We start from the raw sequence: 21,484 nt of genomic DNA on the forward strand, positions 1-21,484 counted from the left end.
GCACGTTCTGAGAAAACAGAAAGGAAATAAAACATTTTACACGACGGAGCAATGTTTGGCGAAGAAACGGATTACACAGCTGCCTCGCCACTTTCTTTATTAACTACACAAACAAAATGTTTACTTTTAAAAAGGATATAAAATAGACATTGCCAAGATTACGTGCTTGTTCAGGCCCCGCGAGACCACGTGCGCGCACGCACGCAATCAAATGCGTCTCTTACGTAGCTGGTGATGACACCCACAGGTCGAGCCCAGGGCGAGGACAGAGCGTCAAAGACGACAACAAGAGGAGCCCTGGGACCTGTGCCTGGCAGTGATTCTAACGAAAGCAGCGCCTCTGAGCCGTACAAACAGCAGCACACAATCGGACGTTTCATGGCCTCTTCATTAGCAGCTGCTCTGGGCAACGCTCCCGAAGAGAGCTTCCCTTCTCCATGAAAGGCATGCGAGGCAGAAGAGAAGACAAACAGAGGACTAATTGGGGAGGACACAGCGCTCACTGTCTGAGAGCATTTCTTACTGCCACAGAAAGTTACAAGTCCGCTCCAGCGCGCCCAATATCTGGTAAAATGTGCCAATTAATTAATGAGGGGTTGTTGGGCTGACACTCGCACAAACACCGCAAACCTGGCTTTTTGGGACTACAAATACTTTAGCACTGTCACGTTGAACTGATAGAAAACACGCTTGTTTATTTTCATTTAGGTCCAATGCAATGAGGCCTGCATATTAAATATATTCATCACCCCTCTGCAGGCAAACAAAAGGGTTTTTGTTAGTGAAGGCATTGTTTCTTATTTTTTTCTGACCAATAGTAGTGGCTTTTGGTTTTCTGAGGACAAATGGCAGATCCCTCATGCTATTTCTTACTGTTAAAATCGTTTTAGGAATTGGTAAAGTGAGCCGTTCACCATTGAGTTTTTTTTTTTCTCTCAGTAAGGCCAATAAGGAGAACATAAGTGGGGCAACAAGACGATAAAGTTACTTACCTTCGGTAACGATGTATCTGTAATAAACATGCATTAGTTATAGATTCCTTACCTTAGAATTACCCCCAAGCGTCAGACTAGATCTGGAGATTTTTTTTCTTAGCAGTACTCCTGCACATCGGTAGGTGGCATCTGTCAACTCTATGTACGTCGTCGGCATTGTGGTCGCCGGGATGACGTTGAGGTGTCTACTTAGATGCTGTCCTTGCGCGCTGATGTCAGTTCTGACACGACTTCCCACGCCAGAAGCGCAGAGCCTTGCAAGACACTGACCACTGGTGCACAAAACCAGGGCCCTGTAAGGGAGTCCCTATCCCTAAAAGTCATTTCGCAGAACGGGGAGGATGGGTGGGGCCATAAGGAATCTATAACAAATGTTGGTCTCTTACAGATACATTGTTACCGAAGGTAAGTAACTTGTTCATCTGAAAGAGACCATTAGTTATAGATTTCTTACCTTAGAATAGATACCCCAGCAATACCAACCCCGGGGTGGCTCTGCTAACTAAGCTCACAGCAGGAAGTTCTGGAGAACACAGCGGACGAAAAAGCCATCTCTCTGGACTTGGGTGTCCAGGTAGTAATGCTTGTAAGCGTGTTCCGTGATGCCCACATGGCTGCCTGGCAGATGTCAACCAGCGGAACTCCCATGTCCCAAATCAGTAGTGGCTGCCGTCTCCCTGGTAGAGTGGGCGCACAGTCCTACTCGAGGTTCCTTTTTTGCCAAAGAATAGCAGATTTTGATGCATAAGACAACCCATCGAGAGATGGTACGTTTATACACTGCTCGACCTTTTGTGGCGCTCACATAACCCATGAAGAGCTGATCGTCCACCCGGAAGTCTTTAGTGCGGTTAAGGTAGAAGGACAGCGCACGTTTTGGGTCCAGATGGTGGAGTCTCTACTCCTCTTTGGAAGGGTGCTGAGGCGGGAAGAAGGTGGGCAATGTGATGGCTGACGTATGTGGAAAGAGGTAACCACTTTGGGCAGAAAGAAGGGCCTAGTACGAAGAACCTCTTTGGATGGACAGCAAGAGAGGGAGGTTTGGAAGACAGAGCCTGAAGCTCTCACCCTGCGAGCAAAGGTGATGGCAAGTAGGAAAGCTGTCTTTAAAGTAAGACGTAGAGGGCAATTATGTAGTGGCTCAAAGGGATCACACATAAGGGAAGTAAGGGCAAGATTCAAGTCCCACTGGGGCATTATGAAAGGAGAAGGAGGAAAGAGATGAGTAATGCCCTTCAGAAATCTGCTTACAATAGGGGACTTGAAAAGAGAAGGCTGATCAGGAAGGCGAGAAAAGGCCAAAATGGCTGAACGATAGCCTTTAAGAGTGCCCAGAGCAGAGCCCTGCTGGGCCAAAGAAAGAATGAAGAGGAGAACCTCTGAAAGAGGGACAGATAGTTGATCCACAGCCTTTGCGTGCACCGTGCCACAGATTTATTCCATCTACAGGCGTATACCATTTTAGTGGAGGGACGCCTGGTTGCCAAGATTACATTACAGACTTCGAGAGGAAGGTCAAAAGCTGTCAACTGTTTCCGCTCAATCTCCACGCAAGGAGGTGGAGGCTGGACAGTTTTGTGTGGAGGACCGTCCCCTGCTGCAGCGACAGAAGATCCTCCCGAAGAGGCAGTCTGATCTGAGGATCAATGGCCAAGCTCAAGTGCTCAGGGTACCAGACTCTTCGTGCCCTGTCCGGAGCCATTTGATTGACGGGCCCGGTCTCGTGTTATCTTCTTCAGCACTCTGGGTAGAAGTGGTACAGGTGGAAAGGCGTACAGGAGGCTGCAACTCCATTTGCGACGAAAAGCGTCAATGAGCGAGCGCTGTCTTGGCAACTCCAACGCACAGAACTGCTGACATTGCACATTCTCTTCTGTGGCGAATAGATCTAACCAAGGCTCTCCCCACTGCTGAAAGAGACCTTGCACCACCACCTTCGTGAAGATGCCATTAGTGATCCATCATGCACCAGCGGCTGAATTCGTCCGCCCTGGCATTCAGGGAGCCTGTCAGGTGTTGAACCACCAGAGATATGCCCTGATGTTCCAGCCATGTCTAAAGGTGAAGAGCCTCCTGACATAGGATCCACAACCCCACCCTGCCCTGTTTGTTGCAGTACCATATTGCGGGGGTGTTGTCCGTGAACACCTGCACTACTCTTCCCTTGACAGAAGGAAGGAATGCCTTCAGTGCAAGACGAATCGCCCGGAGCTCCAGAAGGTTGATGTGGAGCACAGACTCCACCAGAGGCCTCTGATCTCCGCCTCTCCCATGTGGCCGCCCCTCCCCAGAAGTGACGCATCCGTCACTACTGTGCACTCTGGTTGGGGAAGGGAGATGGATCTGCCATTGACCCAATTCTGGTTTGTGAGCCACCACTGCAACTGACTTGCAGCCCCCTTCGAGATCTGGACGACATCGGAAAGATTCCCCTGATCTGCGCCCACTGGAATTTCAGGTCCCATTGCAGAGCCCGCATACGCCACCTGGCATGATCCACAAGCAGGATGCAGGAGGCCGGGGGCCATGAGACCCAGCAGCCTCAGGGTCATTCTCACCGTAATCCGGGATAGAGGCTGAAACATCGGTAACATAGCCCGAATATCCCGGACTCGCTTCTCGGGAGAATAAGCCCGAAACTGCGCAGTATCCAGAACTGCCCCGATGAAAAGGAGCTTCTGAGAGGGAATCAGGTGTCACTTCGGCACGTTGATAGTGAACCCCAGCGAATGCAGGTGGTCATCTTAGTTTGGAGGTGGGAAACAGCAGCCTGGGGCGAGTACGCCTTTAACAGCCAGCCGTCGAGATAGGAGAAGTCTGGAACCCCTGATCTGCGCAGATGAGCTGCGACCACCGCCATAATTTTTGTGAACACCAGAGGGGCGCTGGTAAGGCCAAAGGGGAGCATGGTAAACTGTTATGTTATGTTATTTCCACTTATACAGCGCTCGGATACTACAAGAGTGTCCCAGCATAGGAGGTACATAGCCATCTTAGTTAAAGAGAAAGGTTTTCAAATTTTTTTTTTAAAGGGCAGGGTCCTGGATGCTACTTAGGGCAAGCGGAAGCGCATTCCAGGCCAAAGCGGCCTTCACACTAAGTGAGCTGCCCCCCATCCTCTTTAACCGAAACAGAGGAACTGTAGACAAGAGTTGGTGTGTGGAACGGAGTAGTCTTGATGGAGCATAAAAGGAAAAGCGGTTTTGGAGCTAGAGTGGACCCAAAGCGTGGAGCGTGCGGTGAGCTATAACAAGGGATATAAATTTCACCCGCTCGGCTACAGGCAGCCAGTGTAGCGCTCTCACATGTTCTCTCAAGCTATTTCCAGCAGGAATGTCAAGAAGGAGCCTGGCAGCCGCATTCTGGACTACTTGTAACCTGTTCAACAGTTAGCCTGGAATGCTAGCATAGAGCGCGTTAGCATAATCTATCCGAGATAGAATAAGGGCCCGGGTGACCGTTTACCTTGCCGCCCAAGGCAAGAGGGGGGGACATTTCCTGAGAGTTTTTAAAAGCCCAAAATACATCCCGGCCAGTTTCTTAATCTGAGTTGAGAAGGTGAGGTTCTCCTCTAACCAAATCCTCAGATTTTTTACGGGGTGGCCTGTCGACACTGGTAAGGCTGAGCCGAGTGTTTCTCTAAAGTTGGAGGGAAACTTCCCGAAGAGAAGGATTTCAGATTTCTCTTTGTTGCACTTGAGTTGCGCAGAAGGCAACCAATTAAAAACTGTAGTCAAGCATTTTTGTGCAACGTCAATAGAATCCTCATTATTTCTCCAAGTGAACAGAAGCTCCATGTCATCAGCGTAAGCGATGATTTTTGCACCCAGGTCCTCTGCCAGTTGAACTAAGGGAGTGACATCATTTTAAAAAGGAGAGGGCTCAGGGGAGATCCATGTGGGACCCCCGTAGCCACTCTCTGAGGACGAGGCTGGAGGAAGCCAGACCTGTTGCATACGGTCCTCCAGAAAAGATTGAAGCCAGCTGCCAAGCCGCGCCAAGTAATGCTTATCTCATCCAGTCGGGTCAACAACAGTGAGTGGGGAACCGTGTCGAATGCCGCTGAGAGGTCAAGCAGAATCAAAGCTGCCCTCCTACCGGCGTCCAAGCATTCACGGATAGTCTCCGAGACTTCACCCAAGGCAAGTTCGGTACTATGGTTAGCCCTGAATCCAGATTAGGCCGGATGGAGCAGGCCTTCGTCCTCTGTAAACTCAGTCAACTGTCTGGTCACTACTTTTTCGCACACCTTGGCCATACTAGGCAAGAGGCAAATAGGGCGATAGCTCCCAGGGCACATAGGATCAAGAGATGGCTTTTTTAAGAGGGACAGGATCTTTGCCTGCTTCCAGGTCAACGGGACACACGCCTCCTGAAGGGACATGTTAGTAAGCCTGTTGACCTCAGGGTTGACAGTTTCCGCAACGGCGGCCAAAAGTCTAGCAGCACAAAGATCTGATGGTGAGCCTGATTTCAGGCCTTAAAGAATTCTAAGGAAACTAGGTAGATCAGTAGGGACAAAGGCGACTAGGGCTTGAGGGGGAGGAGGAAGAACTCTTTCTGCCAGAGGGAAACCTGTATCCATACCGCAGGAGATATAAAACGCCTGAATAGACCGGATTTTCTCCAAAAAGAATCGGGACAGGTGTTCGCACCAGGAGTTGGAAACTAAAAAATGCTTGTGGCCTACTGTAAAACCTTAGGTAACACCGGTGGGCAGGCAAGATGGGGATGTGAAAATAAGCATCCTGCAAGTCCAATGCTACCATCCAGTCTCGAGGGTCGAGGGCAGACAAGACCTGAGCCAAGGTTCACATTTTAAACTTCTCCTTCCGGAGGAAGCGGTTGACGTCCCTGAGGTCTAAGATATTACGCAGGCCTTTGTCCTTCTTGGGTACCAGGAAGTAGTAGGAGTAGCAACCGCGACCTACTTCTGACCTTGTTCGATAGCTCCCTTGGCCAAGAGAGCTGTAACTTCCTGGCGGAGAAGGGCCAAGTGATCCTCTGACATGCGATGGGAGTGTTGGTGACATGGAGTGAAGAGTAGTCTTGAAGGGGAGGGAGTAGCCCCTTCGAACAATTTGCAAAACCCACCTGTTAGATGTGATGGTGCGCCAGTGGGGGAGGTGATGGTGTATCCAGCTGCCCACTGGCAATTGATGGCCCTGAAAGGTCGGTCTAGGAAGGTTTGTAGGCTCCTGCAGGGGGACATTGGTGTACTGGCCCGCCCAATGGCTCCCAGGCCCACGACGCTGGATTCCACGTCCCCGGCCATGCAGAGGCTGGGTAACTTGCGCAGGCTTGTGACTCTGGGCGGAACGTGGTGGGGCACCCCTTCCGTAGCCACGAAAGGGGCGAATGGCAGACTGCATGGGACGAGAGGTGGCAGGGAGGCCCTAGGATCTAGCCATAGCCCTAGAGTCCTTGAAACACTAGAGCGTGGTGTCCGCCTTGTCGCCAAACATGCGACGGCCATCAAAGGGCATGTCCAAAAGGCTCGATTGGACATCCCCAGAGAAGCCAATGGACCTCAGCCAGGCGTAGCGCCTCAGGGCTACTAATGTTGAAATCGTTCTACCCAGTGAGTCGGCGGTATCCAGCCCACACCGGATGGCAAACTTTGCTGCGTCTCTACCCTCTGTGACAGCGTGGGTGAGCACGGCCTGGGCCTCCTCAGGGCACAGTGGCAGCATGCGGTGTTCACCAACCGCAGTCCCAATCTGGTGGAAGAAAACATCTTCTTCCCACAAAGGTCTAGCTTATTTTCCCTATTTGGGGGAGCAGTAAGGAAACCCGCCGTTGTAGGTTGAGGCTTGGACCACCAAACTCTCGCGGATAGAGTGTTGGGAGAGGAAAAGTGGGGCGTCCGGGCCAGGCAGTGGCGTCGGGCAATCATCCTTTCCACAGGAGCCCCTGTGCTGGGCTTGGACCAAGTGCCCAGAAGGATGTCAGTGAGGGCCTCATTAAAAGGCAGCAGGGGATCCAAAGAGGCCGCTGCCGGCTGAAGCACCTCAGTCAGGAGGTTAGTCCTGACATCCACAGTAGGTAGCGTAAAGCGCAAGGCCCAAGGCCTCAGCCGCCCTACGCAACACCATGGCGTAGAAGGCTCCCTCCTCCGTAGCTACGGTAGGGGGAGAAAGCATACCAATGTCTGTGGAGGTATCCAGACCACCGGCATCACCCAACTCCTCTTTCCAGTCTGGCTCCTCAAGTTGGTCTGCTAGAGGGTCACCAGACCCCTCCCAGTCCTCCTCACCCTCCTCTGGCTGCCACTCAGGGTGGTAGGGAACGCCAGGGATGAACAGCGGTACAAAAGTACCCTCAGGTGCCGGTACCAACGTCGGGTGATGTCGGTCGGGCGACGTCCGTCCAACACAGAGTCCAAGTCGGGGGTGAGGATGGGGTCGACACCGACTGGGGGCGCAGCCGTCTTCGGGGCATCGCCACTGGAATCGGCACCGGGGAAGGTACCATGAGGTCGACCGGCGCTGATCTGGATCCAGGCCTAGATCCATGGAGGCCCTGCGGCGCCGAGGCCGGAGCCGCCGGCATCGAAGGCCTAGAGCCCCCAGCCGAGTCCGCTGGGCCTAAAGGTGCACAGGCAGAGTCGGGCTGCCCAAAGATGGAGTGAAGGGCTTTGTAAGAGGCACAAAGCTGGGCAGGGGTCTCTCCAGCTCCCAGAAAGGGAGGGAAGCATGGATCTGTCCAAACGACCTCTGAAGACGTAGTCCGGGAGTGGCGACGCTGCCGGTCCTGCATTGCCTCGGCCAACATAGGGGGAGAAGGCAAAGAGCTGCGATGCTTCTTCACCTTCTTCTTGTGCTTCGACTTACCCGAGGAGTGTGAAGACTTTGATGATGAATGGTGATGGCTCCTTGACCGGTTCCGCGACCTTCCCCTCGACCGGGACGGAGTGGACTTCTGGGCCTCCAAAAGCTTTCGGGACCGCTCCCGCAAAGACTTCGGGTTCAGGGCCCGACAGTCGGAGCACGACTTCGGGTCGTGGTCAAGGCACCAAAGGCACACGAGATGTGGATCAATTTTAGGCATCAACTTGTGAAGTGCTTGAAACCAGGCCGTCGGCTGGACATCCCTCGTGCACCAGAAGTCGTTGGACTCAAAAAGATGTTGACAAAAGTCGAAAAAGAGTTATTCGAAAAGTGATTAAGGGCACGCTCTCTCCGGATCTGCGCTGGCTGGCATGGAAAAGGAAGAACTGACGTCAGTGCGCAGGGGCAGTGTCTTAGTAGACACTGCAATGCAATCCCGTCGACCATGACGACAGATGCTAAGTCGACCGAGGCCACCTACCGACGAGCAGGGTTATGCTAAGAAAAAATTCCGCTTGATCCAGTCTGACGCCTGGGAGTAATTCTAAGGTAAGGACTCTATAAATAATGGTCTCTTTCAAATCCCTCCTTTAGTTGAATTCTCTTGGAACTTGGATTTGTAAATCTTGTTTAGAATCCACAAAGTAGAGAATGGAGACGGGAAAACTAGTGGCAGCTAGAAAAACTAAATCACTGCACCACCCAGTAGAGTCACAGAAAGCTTTTTCTTTACAGCACTATGGCCCACCTCAAATGGCCAACTACCAGATTGTTATAGATAATATAAACTTGAACACAGAGAATGAGAGGCAAAACATAGATTAACACAAGATATGCAACATCAAGTCCACTAACAAAAACAATTCCATAATTATGGGCAAATATTGTTAAGAGATCTTTTATTATTTCTTCATTTTTTCGGTCTTGAGATTGTTACAAACTGACGCAACTAAAGCATTTCACCCTAGACAAGGGCTTCTTCAGGGCTGCGAACATGAATAAAAGGACAGACACTAGTACATAGATTAAGACCAAATATATAGGTATCAAGACATGCACTGTTACAGTGATTAAATATGTGAAAAGGACTAAAAACATACAAAAAATCCAATCCAATCTTACTCTATGCACTGTGGGAGAATACCCGATTCCCCTGACTTACTGATTATCCTTTCCTTGATGTAGAAGGGTGAGGAAACTGAGCTATTCTTAGTAAGTGGTGCCCTGACCTGTGATTAATTTGTCAGAAAGTGTGATATATTGTCTTACATCACAAAATAAATTCCTTGGGATTTAAGATATGCCATTCTCCTAAGAATAGGGCGTAGGTCAATCTGTAGAAAGTATAGAATTGGTGCTCCAAATGCAATAGGATTATAATTTCCCACTATAAATAATGGAGGGTTGAGCACAAACCCTGCAGCCCGTTTAAGAAAAAAAGGAGCCCTTGTCTTACTGGCCAAGAAATACAAGTGGCTTCACCAGACTAACCTGCCTTTTTGGGCTAGGGAAGGAGTCTTCTTGATCTACCCCTAGTCACAGTGGGATGCTCTGCCTGATGTTGGTGGCTGTCTTCAGTTGGAAACCTTAAGTGGTAGGAAGCCTGATATTCCGGAGGTTGTGCAGCTCAAAAGAAGAAAGGGACCCATAAGGACCATAAAATCAGATCACTGAAGCAAAGAACTTGCCTGCTGAAAGCCATCCTGGTGAAATTAAACCGAAGGTGAATGCCACACATTGGTCAAACGTTGTATGGGGGATTGGTCTTAGGGCCACTAGAGTGAAGATTCATGTCTGACTGGGGAAATACCAAGTCCACAATCTACAACAATCCCCGTAAAAGGTGTCTAAAGTCCACCTAAATCCGCTCATAATGAATCTTTACCCCCCCCCCCCCCCAAGGACTTTGAAACTGTTCTTAGGATCCATAACTAGGCCTGGCCCAGCTTATATCACCAGTAGAGCTCCCCAGGGTTCCCAAACTCTTTGTCCTGCTCAGAGTTTTACCGCCCCGCAAACTCTTTTCACCGTGAGTTCCTAGGACACTAATCTGAGTCAGCAGAACCATTGTTCCGTGATGGGATCAAAAAGTCTTATTCAAACCTGCAAGAGAGGAAATGAATGAGATAAGCTACCTTTCACAACCAACAGCCTCCCAGCCGTCTGAGAAGTCCCCTGTCCCAACTCTTCTCTGTGGTTTTTGAAACAATCTTTGTAACCCCCTGATCTCTTGTTAGATACAGCTTTAGGACCACCCCTTCAGATATGAGAGATAATAACATGTAACTCTGAAGGTAACTTTATTCACCATGGTTAGCTCTCAATTCATATCTATTCTTGTGCAAGCGACATTCGGACTAACTATTCTTCTGGCCCAATTAAAAACGTCCATTCTGACACAAATATTGTTTTCTGACTTTTGAATCCTTTCACACAAATATGCATGGGTCACACAGATGTCTATGTTAGAGATTGTCCCAAAAGACATATTACATTAAAATTGTTTGATACGTTTTTCTGTTGTTTACTATAAGCTTTTGTATTTTTTACTTTTAACATTCTGTGTTTTTAAACTGCATGAATAAAATTGAAAAAAATAGTAAGACCAGAGTTGTTTAAAGAAGACTTGTCTGTATGGAGCCTGTGGGGAATTGCCATATCTATGATGTCTCACTTAAAGCAGGAGCCACTAGATAGTTTGTCACGTACAACTGCACCCACCCACTTCATTAGCTCTGCCCCCCACTAAGTATTCATCCACAATTCTAGATATTAACTCAGCCCCAGCATCAGCTGATCCTTCTTTGTCCTATTGACCTGTACACAGTTTTTGTCTAGACATTCAGAGGGACTGCTTCTGTTGGGACCAAGACAAGCACATTTTAGACAGCAAACATTAAATTAATTTCTTTTGTTTAGCACAGATGAGTTTCTCAGCATGTGGCCAATCGATCTGTTCAAAGAGATTGTCTTGCCAACGTTTTCTGCAATGCAGCTTGAGTTGCTGGTGCAGTGTACTATATCTGTCTTCAGTTGATACCAAGAGAGGAGCATATATATCTCTGCTGTTGAGGGGTGCATCAGTCCGACAGAGAAGCCGATGCAGAAGGAAACTCAACAGCAGCCATGCAGATAGGGAACAAGTAAAGTTGTTTAGCCCAGAAGACAATAACAAGCATTTGCAATGTAATAGGTCTCCCATTTGTAAGAATTTAAGCTATTGGCATTGTAAATGACAATGCCTTTTATTTATTTGTTTTGATAATTAACACATAAATAAAAGGCATTGTCATTTACAATGCCAACAGCTCAAACTCTTGTAAATGCGAGACCCATTTCATTTCAAATAAGCGACCGCCATTGTCCCAGGCTACTATTTGGAAAGTGAAAGTGCGCATAGCGTGCTGAATGTTGCAGGAAAGCAGTAGGAGAAACTCATTAAAGAAAATAGTCCTTACAGACGAAGACATACCATGTAACAACAGAAGTAAAAGGACCAGTCCTCATGGGAGGTTACAAATGAAGACAAAGTGGTACTAAAGAGGGACTAATAAGCCTATTAACGAATCAGAAGCCAGTATTTACAAAGGACAGTGACACAAGCCAATGAAAAATATGGGCGGAGAGTGGGCGGAGCTTCAATTCCATACTCTAATATAGCAAGCCTCGCAGCGCATGCGCTGCCAAGCCTCAACCTAAAAACAAACAGGTTTATAAGTCTGCACAGTGAATCCTAAAAATGGTCTAAAGAGCATGCCACAAGTGACTTCTTTTTTGGGAAGATCTAATGTTTTGGGGAGGACCCAAGCAACAAATTCTGGTGTTAATAATTTCTGGGACAACTGGAAACGTCTTTGAGCTTTGCTTCACCTGAAATGTGCAGGGACTGGGAAGTCAAAGGAAATGATCTTAGGTCCAAACCAGTACATATGTAGATTCCAGCATATGTTATGATGACAGTTACTTGACATTCAATAGAAATAAGTTTCAACCTTGCAGATGTTCCAAATCATGATTACAAGTTTGAGAAAGTATAGAACACCTTGGCGAGTTAGTCTATCTGCTTGAAAGTAATGTGTGTGACCTCTAGATGACATTTATTTTCAAACCAGAATAAGATGGAGTAGTTTGCCTGAAGTGCTGAGGGGGACAGTAGAGGTGAAAATGAGGACCTAGTAGAGAGGAGAGGATGGGGACAAGACTGAGGGAATAAGGAAGGTGCAATGTGGATGCTATTATGAAATTGAAGGCAACAGCGATGGGCCAATAGCACTTTGTGGGTAGAAGAACCATGGATGTGGCAATATTTCATCTTTTTAATAGGAAAAGAACATAGAGAATTTCACTACTGCATTTCCATAACATTACTAAACGTCTGTCTGCCCTGAGAGGCCACCTACACAAAAGTTCAAAGTTGCTCAATTTACAAAGGTGGGCCACCTTTTCATTACCTATTTTGCAAATAGGGCTAGTTTTATTTTGTTGCCTACTTTCTGCCCCCGGGCGACCTTTATTCTCTCTACCTTACATCAATATTTCCTGCAGTTACTACGCAGGAAGTCCTCAGCTCGTTCTAGCGATATTACACGTATGTAGCATTTTCCACACAATAACGGTATTCTGTTCTCACATCACTCACGTTTCCCGCGCGTGCTAACGAGGCTCTGAATGATGCAATTTATGCCATTGAAAATGTATTGGTTTCGATTCTCAAAAAAATGACAATGTACTAAAAATCTACTTCTATGTACTTATGACCTTTAGCCCAGTTAGCTTAAGGGCATTGTATCCATGCAGAGCTTAAATGCTTAGGGCAGTTTGTTTAACAGGCTAATAATTAAACCATTGAGTAGACAGCATGAGAACTCAAAGGTGTCCCCCGCTTCACTTTAATGTTTTTCTTAATGATTCCGTAGAGTTGTCTTCTCAAGCGTGTGCTAGAAAATCCAGGTATTCTTAGAGATAAATCATTGGAGCCTTCGCACCCACATCAACGTGGCTGTCAGTCAGAGTGCTAAGTTCCACAGGGAGGCTGCACTCATTTGCAGCTATTTCCTGAATCAGCAGCTTCGGCTTTTTTTTAAGTGACTAAGGACTCGGCTGATATTCGCTTCTGCAAAGCACACAATAATGAGATCCGACAGACGGCAGCCAGCTCGTGACAGCACTTGCTGGGAAAGCTCAGAGCATAAATAAACCTCGTGTTGCCATGGTGTCTCCCTCCGCCGCCTTTAGTTCATAACCTCATAGTTCGCATTTGTGCGCAGGCGATTTACAGTACCATAGAGCGGCCAAAATCTTTTAAGGCGTTGCTGGCACGATAGAGACACAGAAGTAAAGAAATATTGATTATGACGTGAGTGTCAACTTCAGCGCAACTGAGCCCGTGCCACGGGCATAGCTTAGCCAATACTGTTAGGGGCTGTGAATCTGAGATTTCTCAACAGCAAAGCGGTGCACCCATCTAAAAAAGACTAAGCCGGTCTGGCGCCAGTGGACGTTGCTAATGGACAGGGTTAGGGGTGTTAGTTTTCATTTGTTTCGAAAAGTAAAACCAGCCAGTTTGGGTCTCTGTGAGATAGTCTGGACTATGTTGTTCATTGTAATCTGACTCCTTAGAGCAATGGACGACAGAGAGGCCTAGGAGAGGAGGCAAGCTTAAGTCCACATCTAACATCAGCAGACCAAGCTTAGAATGGGCAGCGAGAGTAGATCTTTTAGTAGCCCAGGCCCAGTAGCAGCCCATGCTTGGAAGAAGATGAGGAACCAGGGAGAGCAGGCTATGTGAAAGGTGTAAAAAAGCAGTAACAAAGCTGCAGAATGTTGAGCAGTGTGTAAAGGCACCTAAAACTACAACTCCATGAAAGAAAAGCTTGAAACTACCTGGACCATCAGACACTGTAGTGAGTTGCTCAGCACCGAATCAGTGATCCCTCATTCTATCTCCATTTTAATAGAAAATATAGAAATGGTATATAAATTTGCAATTCATTTTATTCTACTCGGAAGTGCAATTGTGGTTGTTTAGTTTTGAGCTACCTTTCCTAATTACGTGGCTATGATGCCATTTCAAGTATTTGTGTATGTAGTAGTATTGTAACTTTTCACAACGAATATGCTTGTTAATGAGAGGTTATTATTTGTCAGTTTAACTTGAAAGGATGTACCATAAAAAGAGCAATAACTTATACCACTCTATGACCCTGAGCTGTATTGTGCATATGATAGTGACAGGGATTGTCTTTAATGCGTATTATTGTTGTATGGTGATATGTTAGTCTGGTTTGAGCTGGATGCACTACTGATCTAGCAAACACTGGGTCAACTGAATGGCTTGTAGCTGATGGATTGCCCCAGGAGCTGGCCTTTCACCCACTGGCATGTGACAGTACACCACTATGTAATGACTTGAAGGTAGACAACAGTAGAAAGGGTAGATGGAACTAGGCTGAGGCGGGAGAAGATCTGTAGATACCAAGTCAACACCCCCTCTGCAAACCACTGCACAGCAGATGATGAGGGACCTTTATTTAGACCCAATAGGAAGGGGGCTAGTGGGGCAAAGGTTACACAAGGATATCTGTAACAAAAGGATTTACCATTAAGCTTTACTAATTAGACTAGAGATGTGTGATCTGACATTGCATTTACTTCTCTAGTGCAGGTACATTAACCATCCAAGCTATTTTAAGGGGACTGAAACTGTGACCATTGTTTTGGCCAGCATTTTCATGCCAGGTCAGATTAAAAAGTCACTCAAATCATCACAATCCAGTATTTTATTTTATATAAACAAAGCAGCATCTACAAGATGAAAACATAAAAATAGTGTTTTAGCGCTGTCGAGACTATTCCTGCATTTCTTTAATGCAAACAGAAGAGGCTGAATTGCTATGTTAAAGAAAAGGAATGCAGAGGGTTCTGCACAAACTTATATTTAAGTACCATCTCCTGGCTCTTCCATAATCTCAGCACACAGAAATGTTAAGTATTCTTCTGTAGAAAGGTGGCACCAACAGACAGGTACAGAACAGTGGACATAATTAATGCTTCAGAGAGTACAAACTTCCCTCCCTCACAGAATACATGCAGCCCACCATCAGCATTGCAAACGTCACTCACAGAACAGGCTCAGCTGGGCATTTGCAGTGCAAGCCTCCCATCTTCAGAGAAGAAGTACACCATAGCACCCTTCACACAATAGGTACAGCTGAGCATCAGGAGTGCAGGCTTCCATTACTCATGAAATAGGTACACCAGGGGCAGACATGCAAGCTTTACTGCTTCACAGAACAGGTACAAGATGGTAACAGCAGTGGAAGTATCCCTCCCTAACACTACTGCAGCAGTACAAGCTTCCTACTGTCCCAGAACATGTAAAACCCAGCAAGTAACAGTGGAGCCTCCTGTCTCGAATAACAGGTCCAGCAGAGACTGCAGCAACAGTGCAAACACCCTTGCCTATTTGATGTGTACATTTCAGTATGGGTGTGTGGATTGGTAATTGCATGGAAGGTTGATCAAGAAAAATTATAATTATAGATGGTTGAGTATAAACCTCTGTTATTTCAGCGCCAAGATGCCCCTAGGGGTAAACATGCACTTACAAATACATGTAATGTCATGTCATGTGAACAGAGGTGAATGGCTATACTGATACACGAGTAAATGGATGGAAAGTGGATGATAGTGTCAGTTGTTGAACAAATGGGTGAGTTGGAGACTGGATGGCTCGTGAATTCATGTTTTGATGAATGCTGAATTTGTGTGGACAGTTGGTTGAGTAGATGAATGGAGAATATTGATGGAAATTTTCTTCGGATTTATGGATATTTGTGCAAAGGTGTTAGATGGTTAGTCTGTATGTATGATAAGATTAAAGGCCACTTTGTGTATGTGGTATATGTGGGGCCTGTGGTGTTTTCATGAATGTGTGTATGTGTAGATGTGTCGGCTTATATGGATATATATGGTGATGGATGTGAGTAAATGACCTTAATGCTGCTGCATTTGGAGCTGGTCCCCTTGTACATAAGCTGAGCTATAAATGGGGGCTAGTGACTTGAAGGGCATGTAAATCTACTACATGCTGGGCAACGAAGCATGAAAAATGTCTGGGATGGGCATGTACCGTTACCAAATCTCGTCAAGAATCCTGGTACTGCAGAATGACTGGGAGGTGTCTAATGTGCACTTAGGTGTCACACTCTAGTAAAAGAAGATAATATACCTTCAACCAGGATGTCTTTGATATGACAATGTGCCTTGGTCACTTCTGGCTATAAGAGAAGCTTAGAATAGCAGTGATCCGTCTCAGAGTCTCAGAGTGATGCACAACATGTTGTTGACATGTATGTACCAACTCGGTCACACATGTAACTGTAACTACAGCAATTATGTTAAATATGTGCCTCAATTTATTGGAACATCCCACTGATATGACATTGGACAGTCAACAAATAGTGAATTTATATCTGCCCTTACAAGAAGGGAGTCTGGGTAACTTCAACTATAAGTAAAACTATTTAGCAGCTCAGCTACAGTGCCTGTCACAGTGGCTTACCCTGGAAGCCTCGTCTCAGCTGGCTTATGTGGGTATCAGTTGCCCTCCACTGACTCTCTGAGAAGGACAATTTTAATGGTATCACATAGAGGAGCACAGGTTACCTGTGGTGTGGGGGTACTGCTACATCATGTCTTCAAATGTTGATTTGAACCTGGTTGTCAATAATCTAATTCATAAAGGAACAAGAGCGTCTTCCTTGCCATATTTGCTAACATAGTTGACCCCAGTGTAGCATGTTCTTTCTCAAAACCCTCCAGTTCTGACCCAGGTTATTTAAATTGAGTTCAAAATGCACGCAAGCAACCTCAGAATTCAATTCATTGTTTCATTTAGAGAACAAAGCATCCCCTGTCACTTGCAGAAGATAAATAACTTGAAGTAGAAAACAGAGGAAAAGGAGAAGGATGTCTGGGGTGCACTACAGGAGAAACGTGCCCTCTGTTATTACAACTGCAAGTCTCTTCTTATGGCTGTGCCAAGGTATAAGTGGGCCTCCAAAAGTAAAGACGACACTAAGGGCCCGATACTGAGTCTGTCGGTCCACGGACCACCAGACTTGTGGGGGTGCAGCGGTGGCGGTCTTCCGACTGCCCTGTTACAATTAGGGCACTCGGACCACCATTGCCCTGCCACGTTCCCTGGCGGTGGTGCAGCGCTGTAGAGGCAGCCGCTGCGGTCGCGCCAAGCATATTCCAAGTTTCCTCTCTGCCATGGTTTTCATGGTTGTTCCCCCTCCATGAAAAAAGTGATGGAGAGGAAACAAAGCCTCTGGGTCATGGGCTGCATGCTGGGGGGAACAACATGTGCCCCTCTGTATGCATGCACCCCAGCTCCAGGGAACGGTTCAGGCATGCTGGACCCTGACAAGATTGTCCACCCCCGGTCCGCTGCTTGGGCTCCTGGTGACAAGGTGGCTAAATTCTTTGCCGTACGCTTGTGCAAGCCCCTTGAGAAGGGTGCCCGAGCCTGCCTAAAAGCGGAGTGCCCACAGCACACTCTTGAGGGCAAGGTTGCTTTCACTCCTGAACTTGACTCGAAAATGGCCACTTTTTTAGCCGAGGACATGAAGAACTCAGAAAAAGGCATATGCCGATCTTGGCCCTGATGCCAGGATAAACTCCGGATGCCATTGGCCCTATGACTAAAATATTAGAAATGGCAGAGGGAGCCAAAGTTTCTGGATCCCTCATCTCACCCAAAGTACTTTCCAACTGGGCACAGTGTGCCATTATTTTTATGGGTAAGGCGAACTGCGCCCTGTCAACTGAGCATCGTCGCTCATTGCTAATCAAGCTGGACCCCAAACTCGGGGACTTGGCCTCCTCAGGGGTAGGTGCAGTGGCCCAGGAGGGCCTTTTCGGGGATCCCTTTGTTAAAGTGCTCAGTAAGTTTGTGGCGATAGTTACCTGTTTGGTTAAGGCGCAAACAAATATCAAGCGAGTTTTGAACCCCTGGGTTTTCCACAGGGCCGGCCGAGGCAGGGGCCGCTCAGTCGGCCATGGATTCAAGGTACAAGGCTCCGGGCGCAGTCAGTACAACACAAGCGCAAATTATAACAACTTCTATCCCACGAGGGGCCAGAGCTTCAGAGGTTGAGGAGGCTTCAAGAACAACGCTGGTGGTGGCAATTTAACCGGTGAGTATCTTACCAGCTGCTCAGGTCTGCATTGGGGGTTAGTTGGTGGCCTTAACCAGCTGTGTGGGTTTTCATCACTTCAGACGAATGGATTTTGCAAACCGTACAAAGTTTCCATATAGAATTTTACGAACAGCCTCAGCAGGTATGCCACCCTCAGCCCATTTGTTTCACGGCCCGCGATGCAGAACTTATCACGATGAGGTCTCCGCGCTGCTCCGCAAGGAGGCCATTTGTCGATCGGTCCTGCATCGTGCTGGTTTCCTCAGCAATATTTTCCTTATAGACAAATCCGACGGCGGACATTGTCCAGTTATCAATCTCCGAAAATTCAACAAGTGGTTGGTGTACTGCCACTTCAAGATGGAGGGAATTCACCTCCTTCAGGACGTCCTACTTTCAGTGAACTGGATGGTTCGTAAGACCTAAAAGACGCTTATCTGGTGGTCCTGATACATCCTCCTCATCGGCGCTTCCTTCAGTTCCGTTTGAGAGATCAGGTCTACGAGTTCACCTCCCTTCCGTTCGGTCTTTCCTCGATGTTTTACCAAGGTGCTCCCTCCAGCAGCGGAGTTTCTCAGGGCCCAGGGCATCCGCATGATCAAGTATCTCAACGATATCCTCCTCATGTCGCAGTGCCCCAAGTCTTTGACCAATCAGCTCCAACAGACAGTGGATCTCCTGCAGGGGTTGGGGTTTGTCATCAACGAGCCTAAGTCGGTTCTCACCCCTTCTCAGAAAGTGAGTTTTCTCGGATTCATTGTGGACTCGGTTCAATCTTCCTTGAGTTTTCCGTCTCAGAAGATGGCCAAGATTCGCCACGAGTTGCGTCAGACTATTTCCAATCCCTGCCGTCGCTCTGGCAAATTGCCCAGTAGTGGGTCCTCTCTCCTCTTCCATCCAGGCAATTTTCCCTGCCCCTTCATTATCAGGCCCTCCAATGCCTGAAAGTGCATCACCTGCGGAAAGGTCTGTCGTACGCCCTGCCGGTGTCGCTCATCACGGAAGCAAGGGAAGAAATCGCTTGGTGGCTGACTCACATGGAAGCATGGAATGGCCGGGCAATCTTCGGCTCTGGGCCCGATTTGATCATCGAGTCTGACGCCAGCAGGTCCGGTTGGGCACCCGTTGCAGGGAATTCTCCAATGGAGGAGGGTGGACTTTAGACAAACTCTGCATATCAATTGCCTGGAGCTCCTGGCAGGGTCCTTCACCATCCGTTGTTGGACCAGGGACAAGGTTCAGCCCTGTGTCCTTCTCAAGATGGACAATATTTCTGCGGTCCGTTATGGTAATCATCTTGGGGGCTCCCGTGCCCTGGCAAAACTGGCAAAAGATTTTGGGGATTTTTGCAGATTATCTTCCGGGCCAAGCCAACCAGAGTGTGGATTGGCACTCGAGGCACCTGCACGATTCCAGCATGTGGAAGCCGGACCCTCAGGTGTTCCAATGGCTGTCGTACCTGTGAAGTCCGTTCTCGACCGATCTCTTTGCTTCGCGCCTCAATCATGAGGTGCCGCGGTTCTTCAGTTAGAGCCCAGATCCGTGGGCTGTGGCTACGGATGCATTCCTTCAGGATTGGAGTCAGGAGAAGGGTTATGCCTTTCCCCCGTTCTCTATGATCACTAGAGCGGCGGCCCAGATCCGCCGACAGAAGGCAGAGGTGGTGATGGAGATCGCAAGTTTGGTTTCTGGTTATTCTGGAACTTTCTTGGGATTCTCCAATCCAACCCCCCTGTTTCCTCAATTTCTTCTGAATCCAGATCGCGTACCACACCACCTCATTGCTCAGGGTTCTCTGCAACTGATGGTGTGGCGGCTTTCAGGCAACGCTGGTCAATCCCAGGACTTTCGCGACCGGCTGAACTCTTCTTGTCAAAGGTGTGGGCAGACAGCACCACCAAACGTTATTTGTCTGCCTGGACAAGATGGATTTGTTGGTATCTTTGGAGGAAAATGGATCCCGTGGTTGCAGACGTCGTCCAGATCTTAAATTTCCTGGCTGATCTTGCAGCGGAAGGTTTGGCATACTGCTCAATAAATGCAATTAGATCATCAAATTCTGCAGTTCACGCCCCAGTAGAAGAGGCACCTGAGGGGGAAACACCCTTTCGTTTGTAGACTACTACGTGGTATTCGCCTCTCCTTACCTCTAGAGCCGCGTTACTTGTTCTTGTGGGACGCCAACTTGGTCTTAAACCTTTTTCTGCCCTGGCAGCCGAACAGATACCTCTCTGTAAAGGAACTCTCAGCTAAACTGGCGATGCTGCTATGCTTGGTCTCCTGCAGGAAAGTCTCAGATATGAGAGCCCTAGACATTACTGCAAGAGTTTTTTACCCCGGACGGGGTAGTTTTCACGAAGGGTCGTTGCATTAAGTAGTTCACTCGCACAGTTTCATACCCAGCTTACCCAGACGTCCCAAAATTGTGTGTTTTGAATTGTCTCAAGGTGTATGAAGAGCTGACTCCGTAATTTCACCTAAAGGAACCCCACAAAGCAGTCTCCTCCCCCACCATAGCCAGGTGGGTGCGATGGGTCGTGCAAGAGGCAGACTTTGAGATGAAAAAATTCGGGGCCCATTCGGCCAGGGGTACCACGGCTTCTAAAGCTTTCTCTTTGGGAGCTTGTCTGGAGGACTCGACCATCAAGAGATTTTACTTCAAACCAGTAATAGAGGTCGCTCATTTGGTGGTGAGCAAGCTTTAAACTAGCATAATCTGAGCTTCCGGACCTGACATAGAATGAAAATTTGCCTAGCATCGTGAAGGTAAGTTTCAATTCTATTAAGGACACAGAAGCGAGGATTATCCTGCCTGGGGTACTTTCGGTACAAACCCTCCCTGTATGGTGGTAAGTAACCAGTTTTGATACACAAGACTTTTGTTGACAAGTTGCAATTGTCATTCCTGTACTTTTCAGTTTCAATGACAGGATATTGGTAACCTTGTGGTCACACTGTTTTTGGAGCGGACCCTTACATTGTTTATATATTTTCTCTAGGGAACGACTGTTTAAAACAAGACCAGTGATTATGCTGTTGGCGTACCTCGCATGAAGAAAGAGGAGGCACAGATAGCATGAAGGGACTTTTGTGTGCTAAATTTGGACACTGTGAAAGGACTATAACATTCTGGTGCTCCCTATAGTTCATGGGAGTTGATGTTTTTTCTTAGAGTTTTGACTTTTGGGCTGCTATGAAATTTTCTTAACAATAAAGCGAAGAAAGACATTGCATACTCCTCGCCTCTGTGTCCGTAATAGAATTGAAACTTACCTTCACAACGCTAGGAAATTTTCATTCAGCCTCCAGACAATAACCTAAGCAATAAGGAAGTACATGTACTTACTGCAGATAGACACTTCTAGATCTATGGACCAGTGGCTGCTTAGGCAAACATTCTTTAAAGACAGGGGCACTACAACAGCCTCAGGTTGCTGCAACCTTTCTATTGCAA

At 47.6% G+C, this 21,484-nt stretch overlaps 1 long non-coding RNA gene across 1 annotated transcript; it reads left to right on the top strand.

The window, feature by feature from the left end:
• The first annotated feature begins 241 nt into the window (after positions 1-241).
• On the top strand, positions 242-21,258 carry LOC144761850 (uncharacterized). Its single transcript, XR_013595918.1, has 2 exons — positions 242-567; positions 21,030-21,258. It is a non-coding gene; the product is annotated as an uncharacterized LOC144761850 (long non-coding RNA).
• Positions 21,259-21,484: the final 226 nt, after the last annotated feature.

Source organism: Lissotriton helveticus, chromosome 6 (genome assembly GCF_964261635.1).
Source record: "Lissotriton helveticus chromosome 6, aLisHel1.1, whole genome shotgun sequence".
Classification (NCBI taxonomy): Eukaryota; Metazoa; Chordata; class Amphibia; order Caudata; family Salamandridae; genus Lissotriton; species Lissotriton helveticus.